At 44.6% G+C, this 9,546-nt stretch overlaps 1 long non-coding RNA gene across 1 annotated transcript; it reads right to left on the bottom strand.

Annotated features, from left to right (window-relative positions):
• Positions 1-646: 646 nt before the first annotated feature.
• Positions 647-7,608, bottom strand: LOC147119618 (uncharacterized). The gene is made up of 2 exons (XR_015078050.1): positions 6,484-7,608; positions 647-2,599 (listed from the first exon to the last, which is right to left on the bottom strand). It is a non-coding gene; the product is annotated as an uncharacterized LOC147119618 (long non-coding RNA).
• Between the last annotated feature and the right edge of the window lie 1,938 nt (positions 7,609-9,546).

Raw genomic sequence — 9,546 nt, 5'->3', positions numbered from 1 at the left:
CCCCACTTGAATGGCCCCCTGCTCCACGGTGCTGTGGCCAGGTTGCTCATCCTCCCTGCAGTCCCTGCTCCTGTCTCCACAGGGAGTAAGAGCCTCGAACCTGTTGGACAAGAGCAAGGGCTGCGGCTCCTCCAACACTACCTCCTGGATCCCCGTACCTGCCTCACTCATAGTCACACCCTCCTGTCCCTGACCAGGGACTACATCTGAATTAGTTAATCTAATTGGTGTGACTACTTCCTGGAATACAGAGTCCAGGTAACTCTCCCCCTCCCTGATGTGTCACAGTGTTTGAAGCTCGGACTCCAGCTCATCAACACGGAGCCGGAATTCCTCGAGCAGCCAACACTTACTGCAAATGTGATCACCGTGAGCATCAATGGTGTCCACCAGCTCCCACATATTGCAGCAGTAACACATCACCTGCTCTCCCATTCTATGTAATTAATTACATTTATTAGTATAATTTTTAAATACCCTCTGCCCCGATTCTAGATGATGAATATCACACCTTAGAAACTATAAACCACAGAGTTTATGTTTAAAAAGAGAGAAATACTCACCAACCAATCACTTACCTGCTTTCTGGTGACTGTAGAAGTGCCTTACTTCTTAGCTCTGGGTAATGACTCAATACACACTTGGATTCGTCAGACGGACAAGCCTTTTATTTTCCTTTTCTTGCAAGGGGAATCAGCACCTCTACTCAAGGGGTGAGGCTACTATTCCAATGATACAGCGTAAGCGTTCCATATTTATACAGTGTAACAAACAAGTTTGATTGACATTCCTTTGTTCCTCTATCAGGATACATTTTAGATTAATCATCAGGTAGAAATAACATATTGACAAAAGGATCCTGGACACATAAGTCAACCGTTAATGTATAACAGGGCATGAATCGTGTAACCGGAGGTCCTCTTTAATCATATATAGGGAGGCTAGCTTTACTTACGGTCACAAGTTATCAGGTCATTGGTACATCAAAGGAACTCATTATTTCACTTCTACATTCTCATTAGGTGGGCAGACATCTGTTCTTGGCTGTAGTCCGAGTACTTACAATAGCTCTAGTTACACATCGACACTTGCCCAGTGTCAAGTCTGAAAGCTTTTACCCAGCAAGCACTTGAAATTAACCCCTTATATCATGTAGATTTCCTCATTCCCCCCTTTTGTCCTTTCTAAGGACAATCTATTTCACTAAGTTTAAAAAACTCTACATCAAAGGTCTCACCCTTAATATCCTCATATTCAGACATCATTGGTACTGGAGGAGTTGACGTTAATAAGGAAAGGACTTTTGTACACAATAATTTTAAACAACCAATCAATAAACTAATTAAAATTATCATCACAATTGCGATTAAGGCTTCCAAAATTTGCTTTCCCAATGCTCCTCCCCATCCTGAAATCCAATCCCACATGGACCATGGTTCAGGTTGACGTAGTTTCTCTACAGCCTCCTTTATGTGGTTTACCAGGTTGGTGATATTCTCTGAGCTATCTGGGATATAGGTGCAACATTTGGTTTTTATGATTGCACATGTGCCCCCTTCTTTTGCCAACAACTAGTCCAGAGCCATGCGGTTTTGTAAGGCAACAGTGCGCAAAGCCACCATTTCTGCGTTTCCATCACTAAGAGCATCAGCAGTATCATTGGCTATTTGTTCCAACACTGCTGCCATGTTTATAGATTCTCTTGCTATCTTCCCTGTTCCATATCAGGGAAATGCTATAGCAAAGAACCTTTCAGTTTCTGTAATGGCTCGTTTTGCTCGTGTCCCAGGGTGGCTATCCTAAGATGAAATATGATGTATATAGGGCACTACATATCCCAAATAACATGACCCAGTCCAATTTTGTGGCAACCAAGGGTATGCTCTATGCCCACAGATGAAATAGGTGTTATTATAGGCTTCAAATTTGTTCCATATCTGGTGCATCATTCCTATTCCTTGTTCTCCTTTCCAGATTTTTTTTTACTAGTCAAATTTTGTACTGTGGACAGGTTCCACCGTCCCCAATAGGGCCATTCGACTGCGCCCGGTGGTTTAGTAGTAGTTTTAGTCAAAGTGTAGTTACATTTGCACTTACTCCATCTATCTTCTTCTACTATCTTATTCTGCCTAATCCTAAGACTCAGGGGTTGATACGGGGGTACCTGCATAGTGTGATCCTGAAGCTGAACCTTCATAGTCTCGTTATAGCATATAATATAAAAGAAATCACTGTTTAAAAGTACACATTCTTCTATGCATGGTTTGCCCTTCAGGGGATCTGGGTAAATCAATGTGGCAGTTTCAATTATCGTTGACAAAAAGAACAGTCTTGTTAAAGTCCAAATCCAGTTCATCTTGGCAGTGTATTATCTTCGACTGATGCCTTCTTACAATGGGACGCATGTATCCATGTTGGTCGCTCCTTTACTTTCACAGCGGTGTTTGTGGTCAGGAGTACTTGGAAGGGTCCCTCAAATCTGGGTTGAAGGCTATTCTTTCGCTTGAAGATTTTTATATAGACATTATCTCCTGGCTCGAAAGTATGGCACTTTCCTTCAGCGGGATCGACCTGGGCTTCCTTCACCTGTTGATGGAAACTAGAAATGCATTTGGTTAGTGCAATGCAATAACTCAACATATCTTCCTCCATTTTATGAATGTCCATTTGTTTAGCTGTTAAAGGTGCCGAAAAGGGCAATCTTTGTGGTCTTCCCATGACGATCTCGTGAGGCAACAATCCTGTAGTTCTGTTGGTAGCAGACCGCATTGTCATTAAAGCTATGGGTAACAGATCAACCCATTTAAGTCCAGTTTCTTTCCACAGTTTTGCAAGCTTGTTTTTCAGCATCCCGTTATATCTTTCCACTAGTTCAGCCGACTGTGGATGATAACTGCAATGGAGGTGCTGGTTAATCTGTAAGGCTTTGCATAGTTCCTTAATCACTGTTCCCGTAAAATGGGACCCATTGTCACTTGACAGTTTTGCTGGTATCCCAAAGCGAGGTACAATGTCCTTCAATAAACATTTAGCAACAGTGGTAGCGTCACTCTTTCTACAAGGAAACGCTTCAATCCATCTTGAAAACATATCAATAATAACTAATACATATTTAAAGCTCATACATACAGGTAATTCAATAAAATCCATTTGCAAGTGTACAAAAGGACCCATGGGGTTTGGATGGGATGCGGGCTGTACCTTCTTTATTTTTTTTTTCCTGCATTCATGGTCTGGCAGATAATACAATTTTCACATATTTGTTTTGCCAACTTTGAGATTCCTGGTGCATACCAGGTCTTGAGGATATAGTCCGCCATCCCCCTTTTGCCCGCATGGGTGAATTTATGAACACATCGGGCAATTGGTGATAGTAATGATTTGGGTGCCACCATGCGGCCGTCATGATGAACCCATAAGCCGTCAGTGTTTTTTAAAACAATGATTAACAACCCATTCCTTTACTTCATCAGAACTGGCCCTATCTTGATGGGTCAGCACATCATCTAAGGACGGGGGCTGCGGTATCTCTGGCTTTTCCCTAACAGGGAAGGCTGAAACTTGTCGTTCAGTACTTGATATAGCTACTGACTTAGCAGCGCTATCTGCAGCAGCGTTTCCAAGCGCAACCTTGTCCAAATGCCCCGTGTGCGCTTGGCACTTAATAATTGCAATCTGTTTACGTCTCTGAATAACTAGTAAAAGATTTTGCACTTCTTGTGCATTTTTAATCTGGGTTCCCGAGGAAGTCAGGTAACCGCGAATTTTCCAAATTTGTCATGCTCATGTCTGGTTATTTCTGAATAGTTCAATATCCATTGTCTACAATAGCCAGTCATTCCTAGAAAATGCTTCATTTCTCTTTTAGTTTTTGGCAACGATGTGTTGCAAACGACCTTTATTCTATCCGGCGTTAACTCCCTGTTTTAACAATGATTCCATCATTGGCTCAATTCCTTTTTCTGCTTTCTCTGACAATGGATACTGTGGCCTTTTGGGTAATGGTGCAGCTGGATTAATTGTAACTTTATAGGGCTGTGCAGTCTAATAGTTAGGTATTTTAAATTTAAAAACGGCTGATAATCTTGTCCTGTTTTGTCATAGCAGGCCGTGCAGTGCAATTTTGGATGCCATTTCCCTAGTTTCAGGGATTCCTGGTATTGTTTTATGGAGCTTGTAACGAATCCCCACGCTCCTAACAGACTGACAAGTTTGGGACTCAAACTTGGGTCGGCAATTTCCCATGCGTAAAGAACAGGGTGTTTTATTTCTGTTACTGGGTACGCATATGCCTTATCTACTTGGATTTCTACCATTACTCCTGATGGGGAGCAAATGATTGTAGCATTCATTTTGCACAGCAAGTCTCTTCCACATAAATTCATAGAGACATCTCCTGATAACAGAAAGGAGTGTTCTTCCTCAAATTCTTCTACTTTTACTGTGAGGGGAGTCGATTGATTCAAGCATTGTAGTATTCCAGCCAATCCAGCTATCGGGGTCTTTTTCCCATTAATAGGCATTCCTTCAGAATATCCTTTCCCTAACACCGAAAAGGTTGCTCCTGTATCTACTAAAATGACATAGGTCTCCCAGCTATTTGCATTTTAACTTCAGGTTCGCTGCGTGAATTTAAAGAAACAACCGGCATTTGGTGGTCTGTGGCGCCTGGGGCTGCTGGTGTCAGTCAGTAATTCTGATCTCTATTTCTCCTAAATCCCTGTCCGTTTGTAGGATAACCTCCTGACTGGTCCGAAAAAGGGTTATGGACAGTGAAATTAGGACCTTTATTCTCTAACGGAGGTCCATTATTGGAGGTTTTGTTCTGACGATTTTTCGCAGCACGGTGGCATAGTGGTTAGCACTGTTGCCTCACAGCGCCAGGGACCCGGGTTCGAATCCGGCCTCGGGTGACTGTCTGTGTGGAGTTTGCACATTCTCCCCGTGTTTGCGTGGGTTTCCTCCGGGTGCTCCGGTTTCCTCCCACAGTCCAAAGATATGCGGGTTAGGTTGATTGGCTATGATAAATTGACCCTTAGTGTTAGGGGGATTAAATACGTGGGGATAGGGTGGGATATGTGTTGGTGTAGGGGTTACGGGGATCGGGTGGGATATGTGTCGGTGCAGGCTCGATGGGCCGAAATGGCCTCTATCTGCACTGTGGGGTTTCTGTGATTCTGTGATTGGTTTGCCCAATGTCCGGGTTGTCCGCAATTGTAACAATTACCAGATCGTCCATACCCTCTTATTCTACCACGTCTTCCTCTATATTCCCCTCTATTCATCCTTCTATAGTTACCTTGTTATCCTACCATAATAGAGGAGAAAGGTGTTTCTTCGGGGTAATTTTTTTTTTTTTTCTTCTGACTCAACAAACATAGAGGCAGTCTTTTTATCTGGCTGTTCTCTATTTCTCCGTTAAACATTCCTCGAGGCAAGTAATTCTTTCTATGTTAAATGACTATCTGAGGGAAAGGGTCTAGTCTTATTTACAGTCCATTTGGACCAATTTGGTAGGTGATCAATGGATGATTGACCAGTTCTTTAACATAAAGGCTGCTGGCGTGCCTTTCTCGGGTGGCTTACTGGTGCTAGCACTCATTATAGCAGCTTAAATGGTTCACTTAAAACAATCTAAACTCCCGTGACAATCCATGATCTGCGTTGTACGCCCCTACAGATCAGATTAATAAACTATACATACGTATAAAACTCGAGGGTTCTCAACCCTCGTGGAAGGTATTTCTAACTGGGGAAAATACTGAATCCACAATAGCTTAGTGGATCATGTAAAAGACATCACTATTTTCTCAATAATACATTCCGCCGCGGGACTCACTTCCCCGGCTTGGGTTTTTTCCAACCCCTTCTGCAGTTTTTTTTTCAGCTTAAATATTTTAGTTAAAACATACAACAATTCCGTAACACTCTATGATCTGCGTGGGATGCCTCTACAGATCAGACATGACTAAACATTAATACATATAACAATAAACAATACACTTGTTAAACAACAACCAAAGTGTTACTAAATCCCCAACCTATGCAGCCTTACTGGACAAAGCTGCAAAGTTGATTGACAATAACAAGTAGTTAAATACTCACTCTCATAAACATTAAACATTGACACTGTGTTTCAAACAACCGCCCACTCTTCTCTCTTTTTTTTTACCCTATTCCCTTTAGCCAAATCTTTAGCAAAAAGGGCCTTCAATTTGTCCCAGCTAACTTCAAGCTCTTCTCTCCTTCTACCCTACTCCCTTTAGCCAAATCTTTAGCAAAAAGGGCCTTCAATTTGTCCCAGCTAACTTCAAGCTGGAACCTTGCTAGTTCAATTTCCAGTAAATCGCTAGCTCCTTAGTTAATCAAATTCCTGACTTAACCTTCTCTCTCAGCAAGCTGGAACCTTGCTAGTTCAATTTCCAATAAATCGCTAGCTCCTTAGTTAATCAAATTCCTGACTTAACCTTCTCTCTCTGGTACCTTTATACAGTCCTTTTCTGCACGATCCTGTTCGCGGGGCGTCAGCACCTCATGGCTGGTCCTCTGTTCCGTTTCTGAAAGGGAAGCAGTCACAACGGCAGTTTAACCTCCGAACCTTGTGAGTCAATTACCCGATGGCAGTACTGTCCAATGGAATAAACAGACTATGCGCAGCTATGCTTCTGGCAGGGAAAGTCCTAAAAATGTGGCAAAACACCACCTTCGGCCGATGGGATTTTCCCAACCGAGCAATGTACTCGGCGTCTGTTAACTCACCAATTGGTACAGCAAGCCATCTCGGTGGGACCTCCAAATTGTAGAAGTGCCTTACTTCTTAGCTCTGGGTAATGACTCAATACACACTTGGATTCGTCAGACGGACAGGCCTTTTATTTTCCTTTTCTTGCAAGGGGAATCAGCACCTCTACTCAAGGGGTGAGGCTACTATTCCAATGATACAGCGTAAGCGTTCCATATTTATACAGTGTAACAAACAAGTTTGATTGACATTCCTTTGTTCCTCTATCAGGATACATTTTAGATTAATCATCAGGTAGAAATAACATATTGACAGAAGGATCCTGGGCACATAAGTCAACCGTTAATCTATAACGGGGCATGAATCGTGTAACCGGAGGTCCTCTTTAATCATATATTGGGAGGCTAGCTTTGCTTACGGTCACAAGTTATCAGGTCATTGGTACATCAAAGGAACTCATTATTTCACTTCTACATTCTCATTAGGTGGGCAGACATCTGTTCTTGGCTGTAGTCCGAGTACGTGCAATAGCTCTAGTTACACATCGACACTTGCCCAGTGTCAAGTCTGAAAACTTTTACCCAGCAAGCACTTGAAATTAACCCCTTATATCATGTAGATTTCCTCATGACGTCACACTTCGATTATTTTTTACCTCTCTCCTTCCCTCTGAGTTCCGAGTTCAGAGACTGGTAAGCCTTACCTGGTCTCTGGAGCCTTTTATAGCCCCGCTGCTGCTGCTGAAATTCCCGCCAACGCTCTGACGCCTTACCTGGTCTCTGGAGCCTTTTATAGCCCCGCTGCTGCTGCTGAAATTCCCGCCAACGCTCTGACGCCTTACCTGGTCTCTGGAGCCTTTTATAGCCCCGCCGCTGCTGCTGCTGAAATTCCCGCCAACGCTCTGACGCCTTACCTGGTCTCTGGAGCCTTTTATAGCCCCGCCGCTGCTGCTGCTGAAATTCCCGCCAACGCTCTGACGCCTTACCTAGTCTCTGGAGCCTTTTATAGCCCCGCTGCTGCCGCTGAAATTCCCACTTCATCCAATCTGCTGACAAACCAGCGAGTTCACACCGGGGAGAGGTCGTTCACCTGCTCCCGTGTGTGGGAAGGGATTCACTACTTCATCCAACCTGCTGACACACCAGCGAGTTCACATTGGGGAGAGGCCGTTCATCTGCTCTGTGTGTGGGAAGGGATTCACTCAGTCATCACACCTGCTGACATATCAGCGAGTTCATAAGTGACTGCAGGGGTTGGGTTTTGCTGTTAATTCTGCTGGTAATCACATCCCGGACTGAACCATGTTCACACTGACAGTTGGAGTTTGTTTCTGCTGATGTTAATAACCCCTGTAACTGGGCTGGACTTTAACATTCTGCGTAGATGCCAAATAAATCACTTTGTTTCAAGCAGACAGTGTGTTGAGTCCTCAACGTCTCCAAGATAAGAGGAGACTAATTGATGTCCTGTTACTGACTGCTCCATTTTTGGGCCTTTTCTCTTTTCTAATTTGAGCCTATTTCAGTTCTCATACCTTCGGTTACTCTCATGGACAAGTCTCAGCTCACCAAACCTTCCAAACTGCTAATTGGAAATTTCTAACTGATTTTTTTCTCTTTCAGAGTTTCAAGCGACCAGTTCCTTCTCTCAGAGAATCTCCAAGGAGACTCTTTGATTTAAACACAGCTCTCCCCTTTCATATCCGGGATTAGAGTCAAGGGGAATTTGAATACCTGAACACTCAAATGTAGAAGGACCTGTCAGTCATGTACAGACTGAACCAATCACACAGCTGAATGATTCCTCTCTCCAGCCTGTAACCAAGGAAACTTGTAACACTGAGGCTGAAATTCCACTTCCGTGAGCCGGGGGTGGAGGCAGTGCTGGGCACAGAGGGAGCAGCAAACCAGGTTCAGAGTGGGCACGCTGGGATTGCCCTTGACCGGGGATTGGCGATTGAGCCTGTGCTGGGGCCCAGTGGGCTTTCCCTGCTCCGGGGTATTTCCAGGCTTGTCCTCGCTGCCCCTGGAATTCCCAGGGTGTGAGGCCAGCGCTCTGTGCCTTTAAACACTGGAGCGAAGCCGAGTCCTGCAGGCACACAGTCACCAGGAGGAGCTTCTAACTGTCTGCACCCACCTTTTGGGGAGTTTAGTCCCACTTTTGGGCCAGTTGTGGTTTCTCCCCATTGTCCCGTTGCTTGTTCCCTTGGATTGGATCTTCATTTGTTCACTTTGGTTTGGTTTCAGTTTCACTGCTGGACCCACCACTCAAAGCACTTTGTCTGATCTTCCCCCGGGATGAGCAGACTCCTGCCTCACCCCCCACACTGCACCATCTCTCCCCGCGGTGTGTGATGCGCTATCAATTACTCATAAAAGACTGAGAGTTAAGAGAGTAACTAAAGGCTTTTATTAACAAAAGAATGAAGGTGTGCCTCGAGTGGTCGACCGGTCCAGAATACAAAGGGCTGGGGAGCAGTCACCTTTATACTAGGACTTGTGGGAGGAGTCAGCCGAGGCATGTCCAGGCATGTACACAGTGGAATACAAACAGTGGTTTACCACATTCACCCCTTGTTTAAAATTGAGTCCGGCGGGGTGAAGTGTATTAAAAGTTAGTGTATTGGAGTCTCTCCGGAGGTCTTGTCTGCTGCTGTGATCGGCGTGGCGACGGCAGGGGTAGTGAAGTTTCCGGCGTCAAGTCCAGCGTAGGCTGTGGCACAGGCGTGTCGTCCTCGTAGATGTCGAGCGGGTCGCGGGGCCCAGGCCTGCCGTCTGCTGGGGCTGGATATCAGATCGTGGGGG

This window comes from Somniosus microcephalus, chromosome 4 (assembly GCF_052327205.1).
Source record: "Somniosus microcephalus isolate GS21.2 chromosome 4, FLI_Smic_1.0, whole genome shotgun sequence".
Lineage (NCBI taxonomy): Eukaryota > Metazoa > Chordata > Chondrichthyes > Squaliformes > Somniosidae > Somniosus > Somniosus microcephalus.
This window is presented reverse-complemented; position numbering and strand designations above follow the sequence as displayed.